The 23,965-nt window shown below is 44.4% G+C and overlaps 1 protein-coding gene across 10 annotated transcripts in view; it reads right to left on the minus strand.

Moving 5' to 3' along the window:
- Positions 1-16,962: 16,962 nt before the first annotated feature.
- MBNL1 (muscleblind like splicing regulator 1) overlaps positions 16,963-23,965 on the minus strand; it is a 204,671-nt gene continuing 197,668 nt past the window's right edge. For all 10 annotated transcript variants that reach the window (XM_056850314.1, XM_056850306.1, XM_056850312.1 and 7 more), the window contains one exon: positions 16,963-19,785. The gene's annotated coding sequence lies outside the window, so the exon portion shown is untranslated. The remainder of the gene's footprint in view (positions 19,786-23,965) is intronic.

The raw sequence follows: 23,965 nt of genomic DNA on the forward strand, positions 1-23,965 counted from the left end.
ACCATAAAGGTGGCCCCCAATTGCCCGTCAAAGCACTCATTGACTCCGGTTGCTGTCGCACTCTCATAAGTGAGGCCACTTTTGCTGCTCTCAAAGCCGAATCTGAGGCTTTGCCAAACCCTGTCCAATTTGCCCAAATGGACGGGAGCGATTTCCAGGGGGGTCCAGTTGATCACCGAACCGTAGGGGTAGCGATGGGAATTGGTTCCCACTGGGAACAAATAGACTTCACTATAGCCCCTATCCGATTCGAGGTGGTCTTGGGAATTAACTGGATTAAAGGACATAGTCCCAGTATTGATTGGGAAACAAACACTATCTCCTTCGCTAGTCCCACCTGCGACCAACATCGGCAGAACTTTGCTCTGCTATATCCGCCCGTTCCGGCATTAATCTCCACTGCCCCAGCACCTCCGGTCCTACCTGCTGTATACCGGGACTTTGAAGATGTCTTCGACCTTAGGGAATGTGATGCCTTGCCCCCCCACCGAGCCTCAGACTGTGCGATTGAGGTGGTAAAGGACTGCACATTAACCAAAAGTAAGATTTACCCTATGAGCGCTTCCGAGCGCACTGTCCTCCGGGACTTTTTGGACAAAAACCTCACCAGAGGGTTCATTCGCCCTTCGAATGCCCCAAACTCGGCCCCCGCGTTTTTCGTCCGGAAAAAAGAGGGCGACCTTCGCCTGTGCATTGACTTCAGAAAGCTCAATGCGGTTACCCAGACCAACGCCTATCCTATCCCATTAATATCGGATATTTTGGGACAATTACAGGAAGGCCGTGTGTTCTCTAAGTTAGACTTGGTGGAAGCCTACTACCGAGTCCGTATCCGCGAAGGGGATGAGCACCTCACTGCCTTCTCTAGCTGTTTCGGAATGTATGAATTCCTTGTGATGCCGTTCGGATTAAAAGGGGCCCCGGGGGTCTTCATGCAACTCATCAATGAAATCCTACATGACCTTCTATATCGTGGGGTGGTGGTCTATTTAGATGACATTCTCATTTATTCAAAAACTATGAACGAGCATGTGGCTCTGGTCCGGGAAGTTCTGCAACGCCTGCGTGACCATCAACTTTTCGCAAAACTAACTAAATGCGAATTTCATCAAAGCAAACTCACGTTTTTGGGATACATCATCTCCCACCAAGGTCTTCGCATGGACCCCGCCAAAGTCCAAGCCGTCCTCGATTGGACTCCCCCCACCAACCGTAAGCAAGTACAGCAATTTCTGGGATTTGCAAACTTCTACCGGGGATTCATCCCTAACTTCGCCCAGGTGGCTCTACCCATTACAGACCTACTGAAAACTAAGGGAAAAGTAAGCTCGGCTGCCTTGCCCTCTGCAAAAATCCTATGGACTGAGCAATGCCAAACCGCTTTTCTGGCCCTCAAACGCCTCTTCACTTCGGAGCCGGTGCTACGGCACCCAGACCCAAATCAAATGTTCATTGTGCAAGTCGATGCTTCCGATGTAGCCATGGGAGGGGCTCTCCTCCAGCAAGGACCGGATGGTCTTCTTCACCCTTGCGCTTTTCAAAAAAATTTGCGCACACTCAATTAAACTGGCCCATCTGGGAGAAAGAGGCCTCAGCAGTTCATCATGCACTGACTCTATGGCGGCAATTCTTGGAAGGATCTAAAGTCCCCTTTGAGGTTTGGACCGATCACAAAAATCTAGCTGCCCTCACGGGGTCCCATAAGCTGTCGGCGAAACAACAACGGTGGGCGGAGTTCTTTGCTCAGTTCCGTTTGACCCTGAAGCACGTCCCTGGGAAGCAGAACGTTCTCGCGGATGCCCTCTCCCGTTTACCACAATATCCGGTAAAACTTGAGAGACCCACCAACTCTCTGTTCACCCCTATGCAACGTGGGACCCTACCTGTGCTGGCTGTGCAAACTCGATCCCAGCACCAGCACGCCGTACCCCACTTACAGGCTCCGCCAGCCCAACCGGCTGCCCAGCCGCCACCGCAACAGACCGGCGTTCCCGCCCTTCCTACCCCTCCGGCCGCCCAGCCGCCTGCAGTCTGCGCGCCGCCGCACGTAAGCACTAACCCCATCACTGATTCTAAGATCACCATGACCGACGGGGGGCCCCCCTCCAAAATCCCCATCTCCAAGTCCTTTTTAAATGTCCTTCGGGACCAGTGCCTTTTAGAACGCTCCGCTCATACCCTACCTCCTGGTGTTTTGGAACAGGGAGGGTCCTGGTACAAGGACTCGAAATTGTATGTACCCAAAGCTCTCCGGAAGGACGTTTTACATTTAGCTCATGGAGCCAAAACAGCTGGGCACTTTGGGTTTCTGAAAACCCTTCACTTATTGCGCAGACAGTTCTGGTGGGGGGGAATGCGTTCCGACATTGACTCTTTCATCCGCAGCTGTCCCGTTTGTGCCGCTGCGAAACGATCGCAGGGAAAACCCCCGGGACTGCTTCAACCTCTTGAAACGCCCAGCAAACCTTGGGAAGTGATTGCTATGGACTTTATGACTGATCTCCCTCTCAGTGGGGGAAAAACTGTGTTGTGGGTTGTTACTGATTTGTTTTCTAAACAAATACATTTGATTCCATGCGCAGGGATCCCCTCTGCTCAGAAACTAGCCCGCCTCTTCGTGACGCATATCTTTCGTTTACATTCGTTTCCGCGTAAGATAATTTGTGACCGCGGAAGTGGTTTCGTTTCTAAGTTTTGGAAAGCTTTCCTCAAGTTGGTGGGAGTGGAACAAGGGTTGTCTAGTGCATACCATCCCCAAACTGATGGTCAAACTGAACGTGTTAATGCTGTACTTGAATGCTATTTACGCTGTTATGTCAACTACCACCAGGATGACTGGGTGGAACTGTTACCTTTAGCAGAATATGCCTACAATAATGCCATGCATCAATCCACAGGTTTTAGCCCATTTTATGCCGTTTATGGACAAGATTTCAGTCCTATTGCTCCTGCAGATGATGTAGAGGGGGAGGGGAACCCCGACATTGCCTCCTGGGCACACGCCCTCCGTACCACTTGGCCCTGGCTCGTTAGCAACCTCGACCGAGCCAAGCGTAAATACAAAGCACAAGCTGACAAACATCACTCCCCCGGGGGTGATCTGCAAGTGGGTGCTTTGGTTTACCTTTCCACCAAAAATCTCCGTTCCACCCGTCCGTGCCATAAACTCAGTGCTAAATTCATTGGCCCTTTCCCCATCACCCGGGTCATAAACCCTGTCACGGTGGAACTGGCTCTCCCCAAATCCTTGAGGCGTGTGCATCCTGTCTTCCACATTAGCCTCCTCAAACCCCATGTTGCTTCTCCACAGTGGCATCCGGATCCACCTCCTGCGCAACCCATCATGGTGGGGGGGGAGGAACACTTCGAAGTCTCCAAGATCCTTGACTCCCGTGTTCACCATGGCAACCTGCAGTATTTAGTCCGTTGGAAACATTTCCCCCCTGCCTATGACGAATGGGTGCGCGCACGGGATGTCTCCGCCCCCGACCTCGTCAACGCCTTTCACATTGCTTACCCAGATAAGCCAGCCCCCTTGCGAACTGGGAGGGGGCCTTGAGGGGAGCAGAATGTCAGGCTGCTATCTCGGTTTCGTTATTGCCTCTGTCTCTGCGCTGTACTGTCTGGCCCTCAAGGTCGCATACCTAGGCCTGGGAACTCAGCTCCTGGGAAACTGTATTCAGCCTATGCTTGTAATCTCCCGCCTTTTCTGCTTTATATTATCTCCCAGCTAGTGAGTCTCTCATAGCTGTCATTTTATTCGTTTGCACTGTATGCCTAATTGACCAGTAAAAGCCATTTGCTTGGACTCTATATGACTTTGTGGTGATTTCTGGTTCTGTGGGCCAAGGGCTGACATTATGTTCGCCTGTTTGTCTCTTGCCTTGAATGCCCCATGAGGGGTCTCCATAAGAATGAGATTCTAGGTTTAAGGCTGGAGAATTCCATGGGTCTCCTTCATCCGAGGATGGAGAGTTGTCCCCCAATGGGGCACTTGTAATCCGAGACCCGGCAGGGTCATCAGTAGTAGGCAGGGAGGTCGGGTCCCCAACGTGAAGTGCAGAGGGTGTGGGTCTTCCCGGCGCTGCGTTCCCAGGCCTAGGTATGCGACCTTGAGGGCCAGACAGTACAGCGCAGAGACAGAGGCAATAACGAAACCGAGATAGCAGCCTATCTCCGTATCCGTATCCGCGAAGGGGATGAGCACCTCACTGCCTTCTCTAGCTGTTTCGGAATGTATGAATTCCTTGTGATGCCGTTCGGATTAAAAGGGGCCCCGGGGGTCTTCATGCAACTCATCAATGAAATCCTACATGACCTTCTATATCGTGGGGTGGTGGTCTATTTAGATGACATTCTCATTTATTCGGAAACTATGAACGAGCATGTGGCTCTGGTCCGGGAAGTTCTGCAACGCCTGCGTGACCATCAACTTTTCGCAAAACTAACTAAATGCGAATTTCATCAAAGCAAACTCACGTTTTTGGGATACATCATCTCCCACCAAGGTCTTCGCATGGACCCCGCCAAAGTCCAAGCCGTCCTCGATTGGACTCCCCCCACCAACCGTAAGCAAGTACAGCAATTTCTGGGATTTGCAAACTTCTACCGGGGATTCATCCCTAACTTCGCCCAGGTGGCTCTACCCATTACAGACCTACTGAAAACTAAGGGAAAAGTAAGCTCGGCTGCCTTGCCCTCCGCAAAAATCCTATGGACTGAGCAATGCCAAACCGCTTTTCTGGCCCTCAAACGCCTCTTCACTTCGGAGCCGGTGCTACGGCACCCAGACCCAAATCAAATGTTCATTGTGCAAGTCGATGCTTCCGATGTAGCCATGGGAGGGGCTCTCCTCCAGCAAGGACCGGATGGTCTTCTTCACCCTTGCGCTTACTTTTCAAAAAAATTTGCGCACGCTCAATTAAACTGGCCCATCTGGGAGAAAGAGGCCTCAGCAGTTCATCATGCACTGACTCTATGGCGGCAATTCTTGGAAGGATCTAAAGTCCCCTTTGAGGTTTGGACCGATCACAAAAATCTAGCTGCCCTCACGGGGTCCCATAAGCTGTCGGCGAAACAACAACGGTGGGCGGAGTTCTTTGCTCAGTTCCGTTTCACCCTGAAGCACGTCCCTGGGAAGCAGAACGTTCTCGCGGATGCCCTCTCCCGTTTACCACAATATCCGGTAAAACTTGAGAGACCCACCAACTCTCTGTTCACCCCTATGCAACGTGGGACCCTACCTGTGCTGGCTGTGCAAACTCGATCCCAGCACCAGCACGCCGTACCCCACTTACAGGCTCCGCCAGCCCAACCGGCTGCCCAGCCGCCACCGCAACAGACCGGCGTTCCCGCCCTTCCTACCCCTCCGGCCGCCCAGCCGCCTGCAGTCTGCGCACCGCCGCACGTAAGCACTAACCCCATCACTGATTCTAAGATCACCATGACCGACGGGGGGCCCCCCTCCAAAATCCCCATCTCCAAGTCCTTTTTAAATGTCCTCCGCTCATACCCTACCTCCTGGTGTTTTGGAACAGGGAGGGTCCTGGTACAAGGACTCGAAATTGTATGTACCCAAAGCTCTCCGGAAGGACGTTTTACATTTAGCTCATGGAGCCAAAACAGCTGGGCACTTTGGGTTTCTGAAAACCCTTCACTTATTGCGCAGACAGTTCTGGTGGGGGGGAATGCGTTCCGACATTGACTCTTTCATCCGCAGCTGTCCCGTTTGTGCCGCTGCGAAACGATCGCAGGGAAAACCCCCGGGACTGCTTCAACCTCTTGAAACGCCCAGCAAACCTTGGGAAGTGATTGCTATGGACTTTATGACTGATCTCCCTCTCAGTGGGGGAAAAACTGTGTTGTGGGTTGTTACTGATTTGTTTTCTAAACAAATACATTTGATTCCATGCGCAGGGATCCCCTCTGCTCAGAAACTAGCCCGCCTCTTCGTGACGCATATCTTTCGTTTACATTCGTTTCCGCGTAAGATAATTTGTGACCGCGGAAGTGGTTTCGTTTCTAAGTTTTGGAAAGCTTTCCTCAAGTTGGTGGGAGTGGAACAAGGGTTGTCTAGTGCATACCATCCCCAAACTGATGGTCAAACTGAACGTGTTAATGCTGTACTTGAATGCTATTTACGCTGTTATGTCAACTACCACCAGGATGACTGGGTGGAACTGTTACCTTTAGCAGAATATGCCTACAATAATGCCATGCATCAATCCACAGGTTTTAGCCCATTTTATGCCGTTTATGGACAAGATTTCAGTCCTATTGCTCCTGCAGATGATGTAGAGGGGGAGGGGAACCCCGACATTGCCTCCTGGGCACACGCCCTCCGTACCACTTGGCCCTGGCTCGTTAGCAACCTCGACCGAGCCAAGCGTAAATACAAAGCACAAGCTGACAAACATCGCTCCCCCGGGGGTGATCTGCAAGTGGGTGCTTTGGTTTACCTTTCCACCAAAAATCTCCGTTCCACCCGTCCGTGCCATAAGCTCAGTGCTAAATTCATTGGCCCTTTCCCCATCACCCGGGTCATAAACCCTGTCACGGTGGAACTGGCTCTCCCCAAATCCTTGAGGCGTGTGCATCCTGTCTTCCACATTAGCCTCCTCAAACCCCATGTTGCTCCTCCACAGTGGCATCCGGATCCACCTCCTGCGCAACCCATCATGGTGGGGGGGGAGGAACACTTCGAAGTCTCCAAGATCCTTGACTCCCGTGTTCACCATGGCAACCTGCATGGTGAACAAGGCAAGAGACAAACAGGCGAACAGGATGGGTGTGAGCTGCATCAGCAGTAGGGTTGCCAACCACCAGGTACTAGCTGGAGATCTCCTGCTATTACAACTGATCTCCAGCCGATAGAGAAGAAGAAGTAGAAGAGTTGGTTTTTATATGCCGACTTTCTCTACTGCTTAAGGGAGACTCAAACTGGCTTACAATCACCTTCCTCTCCCCACAACAGACACCTTGTGAGGTAGGTGAAGCTGAGAGAATGTGACTAGCCCAAGGTCACCCAGCTGGCTTCGTGTGTAGGAGTGGGGAAACAAATCCAGTTCACCAGATTAGCCTCCACCGCTCATGTGGAGGAATGCGGAATCAAACCCAGTTCTCCAGATCAGAATCCAACGCTCCAAACCACCGCTCTTAACCACTACACCACTCTGGCTTCCTATTCTCCCCTCTTACATGGGATGGGGCCGTGGGTGGTCACCCCCCCCAGAACGGGACCTGGGGCACCTGTCCCTGTTATCCATCGGATAAGACCGCCCCAAGCTTTCTCCCTATCCTTTGGAATGGTTTACACAGGAAGTGGGGAGGGCAGCCTTCCTTATTAATCAGGAGACATTGCAATGAATTGGGTTTAATTGGCAATAGATTTGTATGTTGTCGACGGATTCCTTTTTAAGCCTTTCTATTTGTACCTTGAAGTCTGGCTTTTTTAGCGTTTGGTGGTTGCTAATTGTTTTCATGCGGTTTCGTACTCTTCAAATACTCTTCTAGGCCTGTATTTTGGGCGAAATGCAGGACAGAAACATTTTAGAAAATATTTCGACGGAAGTGACTGTGCTGCAGCTGCCCTCTGCTTTCACTGCCTGAAAACACATCCAGTTGCGGAGAGAGAGAACGGCACAAGTCAGGAGGAGATTAATGGAGATTTCCTGAATGGGATTGGGGCTTGCCTGGATCACAGCCATTCTGTCGAGGATTACGGGGCCGCGCTGTTCTGTGCCGCAATTGAACTCCAATCAGCAGCTGTAATCATTATGTAACTTTCCCTGATATGGTTTCTGTTAATTAATGGGGGCTGAAATCCCAGCTGTCAGGGGAGAAGTTTTTTGACAGAATATTTGCTCATCTGCAGACAACCATTTTCATGATCAGCAAACCGTGCCCATCGCGGCTAAATCCCCAGGCATTTTCCGAGCGGTGTTTTAATGAGGCTGTCTCATCGTGAAGTTTCTTTTCAATTCAAACGGGGGGGGGGTAGCGAGAGGTGCGACGGGCTTGCAAAACAATCATAATCATTCTCTCTCCCCACCAGAGATCCTTTCTGAAGCTAAAACCATCCTTTTCAAAACACGTTTGCATTCTGATTCTGGAGTTCTTCCTGTGTGCAGTTTTTACTTGCAGATCCGACTTCCATTCGGCGAGCCTCAATACATGTGTATGGGTGCTGCTGGAAATCTCTCCCTCTCCTCCAGTTCATTCAAGGGTCTCCGAGGATCTTTCCTACTCTGTAGTAGGATTGCCAACCTCCTGGTACTAGCTGGAGATCTCCCACTGTTACAACTGATCTCCAGCCGATAGAGATCAGTTCGCCTGGAGAAAATGGCCACTTTGGCAACTGGACTCTATGGCATTGAAGCCCCTCCCCAAACCCCACTCTCCTCAGGCTGCGCCCCAAAAACCTCCTGCCGGTGGCGAAGAGGGACCTGGAAATCTTACCCTGTAGTGAAGCATTCCATTACTGCTGCAATGTGCTCTAGGTGGGGCCGAACTTATTGGTGCACATAACTAGAGCTGGACCAGAGCCCACCAAGTTGGGAAGCAAATCCTATTAGTTTCCATGAGAATGGGCTAAGATCATATCCTCTTCTTCTTCTTCTTCACCTTATGTAAGGGTACATTGTGTAGAGTTTCCAGTTCGAGGTTGGGAAATACCTGAAGATTGTTTGGGGGTGGAGCCTGAGGAGGGTGGGGTTTGAGGAGGGGAGGGACTTCAGAGGGGTATAATGCTGTAAGGTCTACCTTCCAAAGAGGCCATTTTCTCCAGGGGCACTGATCTCTGTCGCCTGGAGATTAGTGGTACTTCCAGGAGATCGCCAGATGCCAGCCACAACCTGGAGGTTGACAACCATAGCATTGTACCAAATAATGCAACAGGCAAGCGGTTCCAAGTGAATCTTGCAGGCTAGTGACAGATCCCTTAGCCTGTTTGGATGTGTGAAAATGTATGGAGGAAGGGTCTTAAGGCAATTAGAAGAACATGCAAAGAGCCCTGCTGGATCAGACCATCTAGTTCAACATATGTTCTGGAAGGGCTGACACAAGAGGATAAAAGCCACTTGCTGCCCCCAGCAATTAGAAATCTGGGGTATACTGCCTCTGAACATGGAGCTCTCATTCATCTGTAATGGCTAATAGCCGTCAATGGACCTACCCTCCATAAATGGCTAACCCCTTTTTAGAGCCATCTAAAATAGTGCCTCTCACCATTTCCCATGGTGGTGAGTTCCAAAAATCAATTGTGCCTTGAGTGAAGGAGCACTTTTCCTTCTCTATCCTGAATCTGCTGCCCACTGTTTTCACTGGGCTAGATCTAGCCAGTTTGGTAAAAAAGGGAGGAAAGATCCCCTTGGACCACCAAAAGAGTTATGCTGCAGATCATAGGACAAAACGCCACATAAGACAGAGACAGTAATATGGAGTAGAGTTGAGCAAGATTGAGTGGCTCCAAGTCACTAGGTGCCCCTGAGCTAGTCCTGTCGCCTTCCATTCATGAATGGAGAAACAAACATGAGAGTGGCAGGGCGTGGTCAAACTCCAGTAGAATATTCACTGGTTGATTCTGGGTCAGCCTAACCCTCCTCGCAGCTACTGGTGATGATAATTGAATGTATGCTGTCTCCCTGAGCTGTGTTGATGAAAGACAGAATAAAAATGTGTTGTATACATATATGTATGAGACAGAGCCTGAAACCCCCCCTAAAATGACAAGTCTAGCCTCGTGGACGTAAATGTGAATGCCATTCAGAGCTGGATTGATTATGTGGGCAGTGGTCCAGGTGGGGACTCCGCAGTTTAAGGGACCTACCGGGGATGCAGTTCTTTAGTTATCCTCCTTTACGTCAGGTTGAAGTACAGCAGGAGCTCCATCTGGTGACAAGGCTTGCTTCAGTGTGTTCAGTACAAGCTGTAAGAAACCTGATTGGGAAGAACACTTCCGTTTTCCAATTAGAGCCGGGTCTTATGTGACTCTTGCAGCGTGGGAGCTTCCATAGGACTGTTCATTTTACCACATTCAGGTGGTGCAAGAAACCCTGGACTACCCAGGAGGAGTCTGTTTTGGCTCCTCCCCAAGTGTTAGGCATAAGGAAGAGGCTGCAGCATGGGCTTATCACAGGTGGTCCATGGCTTCTCATATTACCATGGCGGGATGAAAAGGCATAGGGGGAGAGATGCCAGGTCCCTCTTCACCACCAGCAGGACGTTTTTGGGGCGGAGCCTGAGGAGGGCAGGGTTTGGGGAGGGGAGGGACTTCAATGCCATAGAGTCCAATTGCCAAAGAAGCCATTTTCTCCAGGTGAACTGATCTCTCTTGGCTGGAGATCAGTTGTAATGGCAGGAGATCTCCAGCTAGTATCTGGAGGTTGGCAACCCTACATAGGGGAGAAGTTGTTGTGGCTCAATGGTAGAGCCTCTGCTTTGCATATAGAAGGTCTCAGGTTCTATCCCTGGCATTTATGTATTCATTTATTGGGCTTGTATCCCATTCTATTTCCTGACCAAGGCCGGGTTCAGAGCGGCTAATGGTCATAAACAGTCATTTCAATTCTTTCTTCTTTTTTTTTAAGGATCTGGTGGCAGGTGATGTGAAAGACCTCGGAGAATTGCTGCCAGACTTCAGAACAAACCTTGATAGACCAATGGTCTGACTCAGTATAAGGTCGTTTCACATATTCAGCTCTGGAGTAAGTCCCAGGCCATTGGGGTAATGTACTTATCAGGCCTAAGAAGTGAAACTCACCCACTGGGAAAAAAAACACACCCTCAGTACAGGCTGAATGTTTATTATGAGAAGTCTAGAGAATGCATTTAAAATAATACTTCAAAAATAAGCCTAGTTTAAACTATAAATTGTGATTGCACTAACTACCTGTTTCAGAAGCGAAAAGGTGGAAGAGAGACATAACTCATCCTCTACCATTGTTCTTAATATTCCCTTATAAAGAGAGCCTCAGCTTGAAATGCATTGGGACCTGGGATTTCCTATTAAATGAATACTGATACAACAGCCTTTTTGGTCCTCTCTGAGGATCAGTGTCTATCCTATTGGCGGATCCAGTTAGATCTTCTAGTTCAATCATGTAGTGTGGATGGGGACGACCTTGGATGACAAGCCCTCAGTTATGCACTTGCATTGGACCTGAACACTCAGTTCCCTAGTCCAGCAAGAGAATCCGCACACAAAAGCCCTTTTCTGGATCACTTTTACTGTAAGAAACCATGTTCTTACAGCTACACATTGTCAACAATGACAAAGGACAGCAGGCAGTGTTTATCCCTGTGGTCTAGGTAATCTGTTTATCCTGTGCTCATCAACAACTCAGAATTCCCTGAATACTCTGAATCTACGTTTTTCTTGACAAGGGGGCAAGGAACAGCCACATGTTTTCTTTTCCTTTGTGTAGTTGCGCCTTGCTTGGAGAAGTTCCCACATCGCACCCTATTCCAACACTGACATCTACTGGAACAGTTGTGTGGCATCAAACTTCTGTTCGAGATTTTTAAAAAAGAAAAAATGTAGCGATGCAGCCAGGGATGAAAAAATTACCTTCCCTTGAAAATTTGCTTTTGGCGAAAAGCGAAACCCTGACTGATTGTCTTGTTAGTAACTGTTCTGTCTTGCATAGCGTTGGGCTGTTTGACTTCTGGAAAACAGATACACAGCTTCAGAAATTTCAGACCTGTACGCGATGGATGTCAGACCTGATAAATGCTATTGGGGGTAAATAAAAATCCACCCTGTAAAATGTTTTCATAAGTGAACTGGAATGTCTTGTGTAAGGCAGCCCTAACCTATGTTTTACAGGTCATGTTCCAGGTTAAAAATTTTTTTAAAAAAACTCCCAACCTTTCTCCCTTGTGTGTGCTAGTGGCATAAACCATTTCAGAGGTTGGACAAATTAGATCTCCATTTCTCAATCTGTGGTGCAAAGAGCAAGGTTGGGAGGACTTGCTTGCTGCATATGACAAGCACTTTTCCATTTACTGTGCCTGCTGTTTCACGTAGGGCTGACCCAGTTGGAAGGTTCATGCTGGAGATAATGGGTAGATCAAACCGGACAAGGGAACTCTGCTTAGCTGAAAGCTGTTTTGCTGTAATCCCTGTCCATACGACTCTGTTTTCCGAAGGCTGTTTTGGATTCTTTACTTCCTCAATGATTAGAAAAGCAGAAAAGAAGGAGCTTGTCCAGAGCTATCTTTAGAAACCTCTTGATTTTAGCTCCTTGGTTTTTTTTTTTTACATTGGACTTGGCTTACTCTGTTAAATATAACATTTTGCCCCTTCACATTCATGTTATTTGTGCCTCTCTCTCTCTCTCTCTCTCTCCATTTCCGCTCCCTCATTGTCTGCATTCAGGGTAAGTTCTTTGGGGAAGAATCCTGTCCTTTTTTTACTTAGGTTATTCTCTAAAGGGCCATATATATCCATAGTGCAATATAATTATTAGCATTATTAATAATGATTCCTGCTACTACTACTACTACTACTGCTGCTGCTGCTGCTGCTGCTACTACTACTACTACTACTGACTTACTTACTTTAAGGCAGGCGAGGGGAACCTTTTTTTCCGCCAAGGGCCATTTGGATATTTATAACACCATTCGCTGGCCATACAAAATTATCAACTTAAAAATTAGACGACCAAGCCCCAAGCAGGCAGCTGACCCAGATGACCCTCCCTCCGCGGGCAAGCAGGCAGGCATCCAACCAGTGGCGCACTCGCCCACCTGGTGGCACAGGATGGTCTGTTGCACCAGCCGGGTGTAGCTGTCCAGCCGCACTCTGGAGTTGCTCCTGCTCCACATACTAGGGGCCGGATTCTACAGCCAGCTTCTGCTACCTCCGCCTGCAGGGATGAAATGAGGACACACTGGCTAAGAACTTGCCCCTCCCCCATGCTTTCTGGCCCTGCCTCCTTTAACCCCTCCATTGTCGCCACTTCCACCCCCGCCCTCTTGTAGTACAGAGGGAATACGTTTCTCCGTGGCCTGGGTGGGAACGGGTTAATACAGTTTCTTGGGCGGTCCTAGCAGCGCCATAGCTAACAACTCTTCTGCAAGGGGGAAAAAGGTTCCTTTTCTCGGCAAAACAAACTCACATCTGCCTTGAATAGAGGCTATTCCTGTCCAAGGGAGGGGGCAGATCACCAGTGTTAGATCCTTCTGAGCTAGAGATCTGCCAGGAACCACAAAGGGCCAGACCAAATGATTTCGCGGGCCTTAAACAGCCCCCGGGCCTGACATTCCTTACCCCTGTTTTAAGGGATCAATATGGTAGAAAAGCAGCAGTCTAGATGCATCCCAATAATTGCTACATGTAGAGATCACTGCATGAATGTCATTAGCAGAGCTGGTACCCCGTACCTGTAAAAGTGGGTGGGAACAGGCTACTTACAAGCAGCAGCCTCTCAAGGTAGGTACAGCTTCCAGGTAGGTCTACATGTCATCTGTGTTCATTTACATTTCTGGTTGACTGTGCTTTGGCTAGCAGTGAGCCTGTTGCCATCACAGAACCATACCTGATTTATACCTGCCATGCTGGGATTGGAAATATGGGTATCAACTAGCACAGCGGATTTGAGACCATTTCTTTCAGGCAGAGCACCTGTTTTATCTCTACCTGCACAAGCTCCTAGGGAACAATGCATCAATGAGACCAAGCATTGCCACTGTGGACTATGTAGGGATAGGACCCAGCACAAGTATAACAGGAACTAAAACGAAATAAATAAAAAGCACTGCCTTTTATATCAGGAAAACCTCTTGTGTTCTAGCGGCCCTCCTTTCCGACAGTCCTGAAAAGGAACAACAAGGAAAGGGAGAAGCTGAGTGCCCTTGAGGGTTCTGTGCATGGACTGCCTGGCACTGGGGAAATCCAAGCCCAACCTAAGTCCTTGCAGGAACTGCCCGCCCAGCCGCTACACCCTAGCCTCCATTGGAATTGGAGGAGGAACGTGAAATGCATGAAACGATAATGAAAATGGAGATGCAAATTAATAAAGTCAAGTTTACGGCTGTGCCAGATGATCAAAACACTAAGGGCACTTGCACACATGATGAATAATGCACTTTCAATCCACTTTCAATGCACTTTGCAACTGGATTTTACTGTGTGAAACAGCAGTAAACTTGGAAACAATCATTCAAAGTGCATTGAAAGTGGAATGAAAGTGCATTATTTGGCATGTGTGAAAGCGCCCTAAGTGTTTTGTTAAAGGAAAGCTCCATTTCAGAGGACGTTAGATTTTTATGGTTGCAAGAAAGTAAGGGAGGGGTTCCAAGGTTCGTACATGTGATTTGCCTCTCTGTGTTTGCCAGAACTGGTGGTTTCTCACCCAATCAGCCTTAGGCTGCTTTCCTCTCTCTTTTCTCAATTATGAATTGGAATTTGGGAGATTGTGTCCATCAGGTGGGCCATAGCATGAGGTTAAAAGATGAGGCACGTCATGGAAGGTGCAACTGGACAAACAAAACAGAGAGGTTTTCTCATTGGTTGTTGGTTAACTCCCTCTTTTTTATTCTGGGTAATAATGGGAGCATTCTTGTGTCTACTATGCAAGGGCATGTGGAGTATGGAAATACCCACAAGCCTACAATGCATTGTGAATTATCTGAAAAAGCACACAATGGTATTTGGCTGAAGCTCTTGTTGATGCTGCTTCAGAGTGAACCTGAGTCATGGTTTGTCATTTGTGCTAAGCCAGCCGCATACCTGCCTGAGCCTGGAGAGTTTAAGGTTTTTTAGCTGTTGTGTGTCTTTGTTCAATGAGGGCTGTGTGACTTGTGAACCACTAAGCCAACCACAGACTACCAGTCATTTATGGCTGCCAATGAGTTCGTTGATAAATCTCTTGTTTATGCTGCTTTGTTTTGTAAAAAACAAGGGAGTTGTCAGGGCCACATGAAGACATACTGAACCTCACGTATGTCAAGTTGAAGAGGCTCCATAATACAAACAAAATGGTAATTTACTAATTTTTAGTAGCAAAAAATGTTCCTCATAATTGGAGGCCCTAAACTGTAGTTTACTTAGCTTGTGCATAAATACATCTCTGGGAGTTGTCAGGCGTTTAGCTTAGTGGGTTCTGTATTATAGCAGCTTTCAAGTATATTATAAGGTACCTGCAAGACCCCCCACCCCAATAATCTAATAATGGAATTCAGCACCATGGCATAAAATATCAGTTGAATTTCGGCCTCGGTCATCGGCTTACCTGGGCTATAGTCTCTTTGAATGGTACAACAGGTATTCCATCTCCCCTCCATATGTTTGACCCTAGTGATCCATATGGAGCACTGTACATAACCTGAGTTTAGTAGATGTAAGGGAAAATATCACACTGATAGGAAAGCTCTACGGGTTATTTTACCTCCACTGGCAACTCCCAGCATCTATCTACATATCTGAAAGACACTGTTTTACCTCCTATATGTATGAAAAGTCAGCCATAACAGATGGTAACGCTGTGTCAACCATTTTGTGTGTTACGCCTTCCATCCCAGTCCAGGCTCCAAATACTCATCACAGTGCCTGAACTGCCATGAGATCATTAACCTGGTTTACATGTTCAGTAAGATGGAGATACTCCTCTCCACTAGTGAATTAGGTGCTCCTTACAAACAACAACAAAAACACTTGCATGGAATCTCAGTGTGCATGATTATTTTCTTTCAAAAGAAAGGGGGTTTGAAATAGACCTTATGCACAACTGTGGGTATTGTATGGAATGACCATACAGTGTGTTACTCAAATAATGGAAGAAAACATTAAGTTTGGTCTTCCACCATGCAAACACATGCATACATGAAACTGCCTTATACTGAATCAGATCCTTGGTCCATCAAACTCAGTATTGTCTACTCAGACTGGCAGCGGCTCTCCAGGGTCTCAGGTAGAGGTATTTCACATCACCTACTTGCCTAGTCCCTTTAACTGGAGATGTCGGGGATTGAACCTGGGACCTTCTGCATGCCAAGCAGAGGCTCTACCACAGAGCCACGGCCCCTCCCCAACTATGGTCCCAGCTCTGTCAAACATGTGAACCAGCTTGTTTGTCTCTAAAAGATGAGAATCCTAGTCCCTCCTCTCTCAAGAGCCGAATTTTAAAAAGCTCCACCCTTTAGGTTGAAAACAGGAAAAAATATCACTAAGAAAGAGAAGTTTTATTAGGGCAATTTAACTTTATTTATTTTTTTCATACAGCTAGGTCAACTATAGCAGTAATAATAAAATAAGCATGAAAACAAGTTGCAGCCCAGGACAGAGTACATAATTTGGAGCAACTACAAGCAAATTTAAGTCTGTGATTACATAATAGTAAAAAACCAAGCACATCTGTCCTTTCAGCAGATGAAAATTGCAGGTTTGCAAAGAAGTGCAAAGTTACTAATTCGTCGATGTGAATTACTGGGTAGAACACAGATCGAATATGTCTTTCCCCCTGCTTCTTCTTCCCCCTTCACTTTGGCTTCGTATATCACATGGTTTCTCAAGTTTTTTAGGTTATCAATAGTAAATTTAATAGGGTCTTGTTTTTCACCTGCTAAAAGAACAGGATCACTACAGCAAGAAAAAGAACTACGGAACAACTACAGCTATTATGTTCGGTTTTGGTTTGCCTTTTGATGGTTTTATTTTTAAAAACTTTTGTGTATTGTGTGTATGTGAAAGTCAATATTTCTTTTGATTGTGTGCGTGTATGTGGGTTTTGGTGTGTGAATAATAAAACTACTGAAATTTTCAGAAACTGGTTTGAATAGAATATATACCTTTTAATATATTTTCTCTCTCTCTCTCGCTCTTTTGATATTTTAAAACATGCAGTAGTTGTTTTGAATAATGTGTGACACATTTGATCCATGGTTTCCCTTGAATAGTTTGAAGTACCTGTTCGTCTGAAATTGTGTTTTTTTTAAATATTTTTTTCTCCTGTTTTTTTAGTTATGATCTTTAGGCAGATTTGAACCAATGCAGCTTTTGTCAGTCATGAGAACTGGGAAGGATAGCCAATTTTTCCAGCTGAAAGAATCCTGGCAAACTAGAAGCTGTTCACATAAAGCAAAGCAACTTTTTTCGTCAAGGGGGATGGAGTGCTAACTCTGTGCCATTTTTTTTGCAAGCAATTTTGCTCAGCCTGTCATTTTTTTAATTAGCCTTAACAAAACTCCTTGTATTTATAGACATTTTTATTCAAAATAAGATCTTACTATTATACAGGTTTCTCTCTCTTTCTCTTTTTTTGACTATATACAGAAGTGCAAAAGGTCAATCTTCTCTTTATACTTTCCCACATGCTATCCTTGCAGCATAATCAACCCTCAAGAGTTTGCACACTCACTCACACATATTATAATTCTTGTTATACGTAAACTTTTTTGAGTATTTGGATTATCAACAAAAAAAAGTCCCTTGATCTATTGATTATGCAGCTTATTTATAACAAGGCCTGATATTCAGGGATTTCAAAAAAATATTTAAACAATATTTTAACATTTGAAATGGATACAGTAGAAAATAAATTTTATTCTAATATCTAGGAACTAGATTTTTCTTTATAATTAATTACAAACAAAATAAATCCTCAAAATATTACTCAGTTGTCTGCCAGGATTGTTGCAATAGCAACAACTTAACTTCTTACTTAGCAATGATTATATAAGATATCCATATAAAAGATCTTTGTTCTTTTAATGAAAACTAGACAAGAACTAACAATGACTGATATTCTTACATTGTAATATTAAATCAGTAAAATATAAATCATTTAGTTAACAATAATACGAATATTCATGACACTACATGTAAAATTCAAAACTGCATATGCTATGAAGGAAAAAACTTTTTAATTTTTTCATATTTTGAAAAATTCATTCATAAAATCTAATAAAACAAAATTCTATTAACTGAAATGGCATTCATCTGATAATAGAAAATGAAAAAATCTAATAAATGTAAGAAATAAAAACTACTATTTTAACCAGGAAAAAATAAGTAGTACTCTCTAATGTAAGTAAACTACAATAACATGTGAAGTCACCTATACTTTCTTAACACGATTGAAATTACATTTATGGGTTTTATGGGTTTTAACCCGTAATGTAATATTCTAAGGCTTTAATAGATGTACAGTACAATCAGTAAAATCAACACATCATTCTTTTTTTTTCTAGAAAGCATCTCTCAGGCATAAAAACTTGCAAGTAAACTTGGAAGTATGGAAAGTTCTAGAACTGAACTCTCGCTTCTCCCATTCCTCACTATACTACCAGTGACCTGGCCCCCTCCTCAGCAATCTCTAGCTTTGCTGAACAGAGCAAAATATATCCTTTACTAGCTGCAACATCCAAACCACGAAAAGGATTTCCTTTGGATGAATCCATTCTTAAAACTTGAATGCACATCTATTTTTTTGTTTCATTTTTGTAAAGGCTTTCTAAGGCTATAAGCAGTAAATCTGAACAGAAGAAATCACATATAAAACTCACCCCAATATTTAACCCACCCAATGCCTATTCTAATTACCATTTTCCATTTCATGTTTTGGTTTTGTCGTGCATCTGATGTCAGTGCTTCTGTCTCATATTTGATTAGAGTCACCTTTTTTTTTTGAAGAGTGACTTTGAAGTGATGCATTTGAGCAGAAAGCGAAAACCCTTCTCTTGCAATGCATTTAGAGTCTCTTGGACTTTTGACAGAGGTTAGAAAATCAAAGCAAAAGAAATTCTTCAAAGATTTTGCTAACAGTGTCTCAGAAATGGCTTTTCCCTTTTTTTAAAAAAAAAGAAGTATATTGTGTGTTATAGTCTGCATTGCTATTACAACTACAATGGATTATAATAATTTATATAGATTTATATATCTAGTATGTGTAAGAATAACCAGTATGTCTAGAGTATTTTTCCCCTTGTGCTGTCTACCATTAACTAGGGTAAAATGGCCATTTCTGAGACAGCTTTGGTTTGGAACAGAAGGGTGCCCTTTGACTGATTGGCTATTAGCAAAATAAGCAAAAAAATAATAATTTGTGGCTCTTAACGTAATACTGCAGAAATAATACTCTACTTTGATTACAGTCTATGGCACTTCATGAGAATCTTTAACAACATGGTACTTAAAGCCATTGATGTGCTTTAAAATATACACAGTTGTGGTTTTTTTTTTTAACTTGGCACATTCATCTCTGTCAGATACCTCTTTTACCACTTCTTACAATCTATTACATTTAAAAATATTACTCTTGAACAAAAAGGAAAAAAAAATTATACTGCGCATGCACGCTGTCATTTATCATGGCAATTTTTAAATACAAGGTGCACCTTTTTGTTATTTGTAAACCTTGAAAGAAATAAACTTACTTTTAAAAAATTATATCTTGGTCTATGGACGTACCAATACATAATAGATCTATGGCTACCTCACAGTCTGTCTTTTCAAGATGACATACATGATTATGTAGGAAAGATTCTACCAATGCATACTTCGGGGCTGTATGCACCGCATACCTGTGTGCTAGAAAAGATAGACAATGCTGTAGTCTTTAGACAATATGATCACCCCAGCACAATTATCAGTTCAATGTACAAATTATATAGGCAACAGTGCGCAGTAGATTTCCAAGTTGTCATTTTATCTTGTTAACATGCAATATGTGGATGTCTTACTGCTGAGGGATTTTGGGTGCCATTATTTGACTGTATATACATTATGGCTAATGACCTGTCCTGTTTCTTCACTCAGCCACACTGTCCTCTTTTCTTTAATATGATCTATCAAAAAGAAAAAGAGAAGAAAAAGAAAGATGTTATAATTATTTTAGATATGTAAAACACTTTTACCCAGTTTTTAAAAAAAAACACCCAATCAGTACAGTTGCCAATCCCCATAAAATTCACTTACAGTTCATTCCTGAGCCTTGTAGTGGCCGGGGACGGCGTGGCACTGCTGAGGCACTGCCGCAGTGCCTCCAAAGAGGTTTCCCGGCTGCTGCAAGGCTCAAAACTCCCTTTTAAAAAACAAAAAATCAAAAATGGGGGGGAAAGCCCCATTGAAGACACAGATGCTGCACCAAGAAAAACCTGGTGCAGCAACACTGTTGCTGGAGGGGGTGTTCCTGTGCTGGAGGGGCTTAGAAAGCTGACTACAGTCAGCTCCACCCCTGGGAATGCCTCCCCACAACAGCGCCACATTTCTCTTCCTGGATTTAGGTCCCAGAGAGGCTGTGGCATTGGAGGAGCACCGTGCAGCTCCGCAGCTCCCAGGCACTGATGGAATTGCCCCCACCGTCAGCGTAAGTGCCTCTTATTCCATAAGAGGGCACTTACACTGGTGGTGGGGTCACGCCGCCTCCACTCCACTTTCAGTCCCCAACCTTAGGAATGGGCTGTAAAACACATCAGATCTGTTAAAATGCTATAGAAAATGACTATAGGTAGAGTATCCCTTATCCGGACATCCTATAACTGGACTGATCCAAAAACCGGACCCTTCGAGTTGGTACGCAGGCAGATCTGTGCTGCCTGCTTTCAATGTTTCTTCTCACCTAAAAAAAAAAAAAAATACAGCGTACACTGCATCATAGGGGGAGACTGAAAGCCTGCCATTATTAGTTTGTTGTTGCTCTTGTTTAACAGCTGATACAGGTATTCTGGTGAGATAGTTACACTTTTGCTTTCTGATGGTTCAATGTACACAAAATTATTACAAATATTGTTTAAAATTACATTCAGGCTATGTGTATAAAGTGTATATAAAACATAAATGAATGTGGGTACCGTCCCCAAGATATCTCATTATGTATATGAAAAAAATCTAAAATATTTCAATATACGGAAAGGTCCTGTCCTGGGCTGAGACAATATAACCAGGATTATGTTAGGAAAGCATGTCCCCATTAGGTTTTATAAGGATTAAATGTATTGAGAAGATGTAATTACTTCATAAACTGGAAGTAACAAGCCAGGCTTACTTACTATTTAAAAGCAAGCCTGATTCTACTGTTATAGTCATACAATGGAATAAACTAGTATGCCTGTGACAGAACTAGTTCAAGGTTAGCAAAACCTGCTATGCTACTCAGAGTCTTGATGTTGTAATTATGTAAACTGCTGTCTCAGCTGAATATTAGCCTGCTAACTAATGTATGAGCCTGACAGACTATTTTCTACACAGGTCTGACTAACTATTTTCTGCTGATTGGAAATAGGCAAGCTTAAGCACTGATTGTAAGTCCTACTGTTGACTGGATTAGCAACCATCCATCCTAGGACACTGAAAGATATAAATAGAGCTCTCTCTCTGACTAAAAGTTAGAGAAGGTCCTGATAGTCTGAACATACCATGACCTATGGACTTCTCTCCATCGACCAAGAGATGTAAAACACTTGGCAGCCTATTCATTGCGTGGATTAGGGAAACTGATTCTTGCGTGAATCAGGAACACATTTATACTTGTCTTTTAACTCTGGAGAATTCTCACAGAGAAATATTATGCCACACAATCTGTCTCTCTGAAGACTGATTGTCTGGGAGATTTCTCTGTATAATGCTCCATCCTGTGATGGAGACTCTTGTGTTCTAAGGATCCTAAGAGAATGGACCTTGCCATATTTGAATATGGTGACATTGAGAACTCATTTGTTCTAACAAGACTTATGTCTTCTCATAAGATCCATCTTATATACAGTCTTCCTAGTCTTATGGACAAGATGTAAATGCAGCTTCTCTAGGAAGCCTATTACAGAACATATTCCAGGGGACTTCCTACACAAGGAGGAAGCACTGGCTATACTTTGCAGTCAGTTCTGAGACTAAGGTCTGACACAGAACTGTCTGACATGCATTACAGCCAACAATGGTTTAACACATAGAACACATACTCTGATTGAAATACTGTTGAAAGAGAGACACCTGACAACTTTTGCTGAAAGCACATAAAGTCAGGTTTTTGTTGACTTCCTTAGAGAAAAAAGTTCTATAATGGAAGTACCACAGTGTACCCTGGCAAATCCCATGTACTGAGCAACTGGAACTTAGATCCCAATTTCTTCCTCTCCACATTTTTAGGCCAACTTTCAAAGGAATGCCAGGACTTTAGTTTGCCATTCTTGGAAACTCATGAAAGCAAAGAATACACAACAATCTTCCTGTTTCTACACTACACATAGTTAGTGTAGTTAGCTGTTGTCGTGACTCAGATAGGCAGGAAGCCATAGAATAATCTCCAAAAGAATTCAGGGGAAGAGAGTTACAGATTAAAATCACATATTGAGGCTATTGAGGCTATCACAGAATAAGCTGTTTGTGATGTCTGTAATATAAAGCTTTCTTTACTTATTATAATTCCTCCTGTGTTTTTATTTTATGGAGCCATTATGTAACTTTAATGGTCATACCAACAAATGTTAATTTGTTTTAAGGGTGAAGCTTTCCAAGTCTCACTTGTAGATAAGAACTGGTAGGACTGAAAGGATAGAATACTAGGCCTGATGACAACTGACCACAATGATGATAAAACACTCCTCTGTTCAAATTGCAAGCAGCAACCTGGAAAACTAAAAAAAATATGTGTGTTTTTTAATTGAATGCTTTACTGCCCCAATTTAGAGTTCTTGTATGATGAAGAGCTCCAGGTTGTTTCATCAGTTCTGTTCTTGCAAACCTTCCTGGGAGCAATCCAGCAACATTTAGTATTGAAATTAGTTCCATTGTTTTAAATTAGACGGGGTTTTTTTAAACCCATTAACACTGTCATGTGAACGTGTGGAATATGTGTGGTTTGGGACAACCCCAAAAGGCAGGGAGTCTCCTATTCTCCCCTGTTGCATGTGCTTGTGATGGGAAGCCCTACTTTATAATTAAGTAACATACGAAACAGCCCACAAGAACTGTCACGTTTGAAAGGGCTTCTACTCTGTCCAATAAAGTCAGCAGCAGTGGAAGCTTCATGTTGGATACTGAATGATCCACAGAGCTCTTGACTTGCGCATACTGTGTCTTTAAATAATTATGACAGAAGAAAACACCAACCATTAGTAGAACAGATTGGGTGCATCCAGCTCATCGTTCCACAAGTGAATTGGACCACACACATGCAGAAGTGTTAGTAATTTCCTTGTAGGGTACCAGTAAGCATTATTTTTCAACTTTTATCATGCAAATGGGGGGGGGGGGAGGTCTACATAATCATTAACCTAAACGGAAGGGTTGCTACATAGGTACTTTGATGCCGATCCAGGTGAACTTTGCATTTAGAGGCTTGAATCCAATAATGGGCAAGCAGAAAAATAAATAGATTTTGCACAGTTCCCCTTTTCTCCCTATATATTATAGTGCCCAGAAATTGGTTGCACAAGATTTTGTGCAAGCAAAAAGCAGGTGAGAATAACAATAAGTCAGACTTAGCACAAGTGGCTACCACGGTATTTTTCTCTAATGCAAATGGGAATTTTTTTACTAGCACCAACCCATAATGTGTCAGATAAGGACATGCACATATATAAAATTACTGCTGTTCCAGATAAGGTATACATTAGAATTACTGGATCCCAGCTTACATGCATATATCTTTTATATCTGAACCAGACAAGTTCCAGCACTTACATGCAGTAATGGATAAGGCAAAGGTGAGTATGTGATGGATTAATTCAGAAGGACTGGAACTTCCTGCCCTGATACATATAAAGGGTGTCCTTGCACATAAGCAGAATGACACACATGGGAAATCTCTAAGCCAGTGCTATCTCTTACTGGGGAGACTAATTACAGCAATAATCCACGTAAGTAGGCCAATCCAAATGTGAAAACATTTACAAACACTATGACCCTTATAAAAACAGCAACAATAATATGTGAAAGGCGTTTTTGGTGGCAACCACATTCATTTTTAAAGTTTTTGTCCTTCCTGAAAGAAGCCTGGGTACGTGATTGTCTGTTCTACTACTGATCCTC

This window comes from Euleptes europaea, chromosome 5 (assembly GCF_029931775.1).
Source record: "Euleptes europaea isolate rEulEur1 chromosome 5, rEulEur1.hap1, whole genome shotgun sequence".
NCBI classification, from domain to species: Eukaryota; Metazoa; Chordata; class Lepidosauria; order Squamata; family Sphaerodactylidae; genus Euleptes; species Euleptes europaea.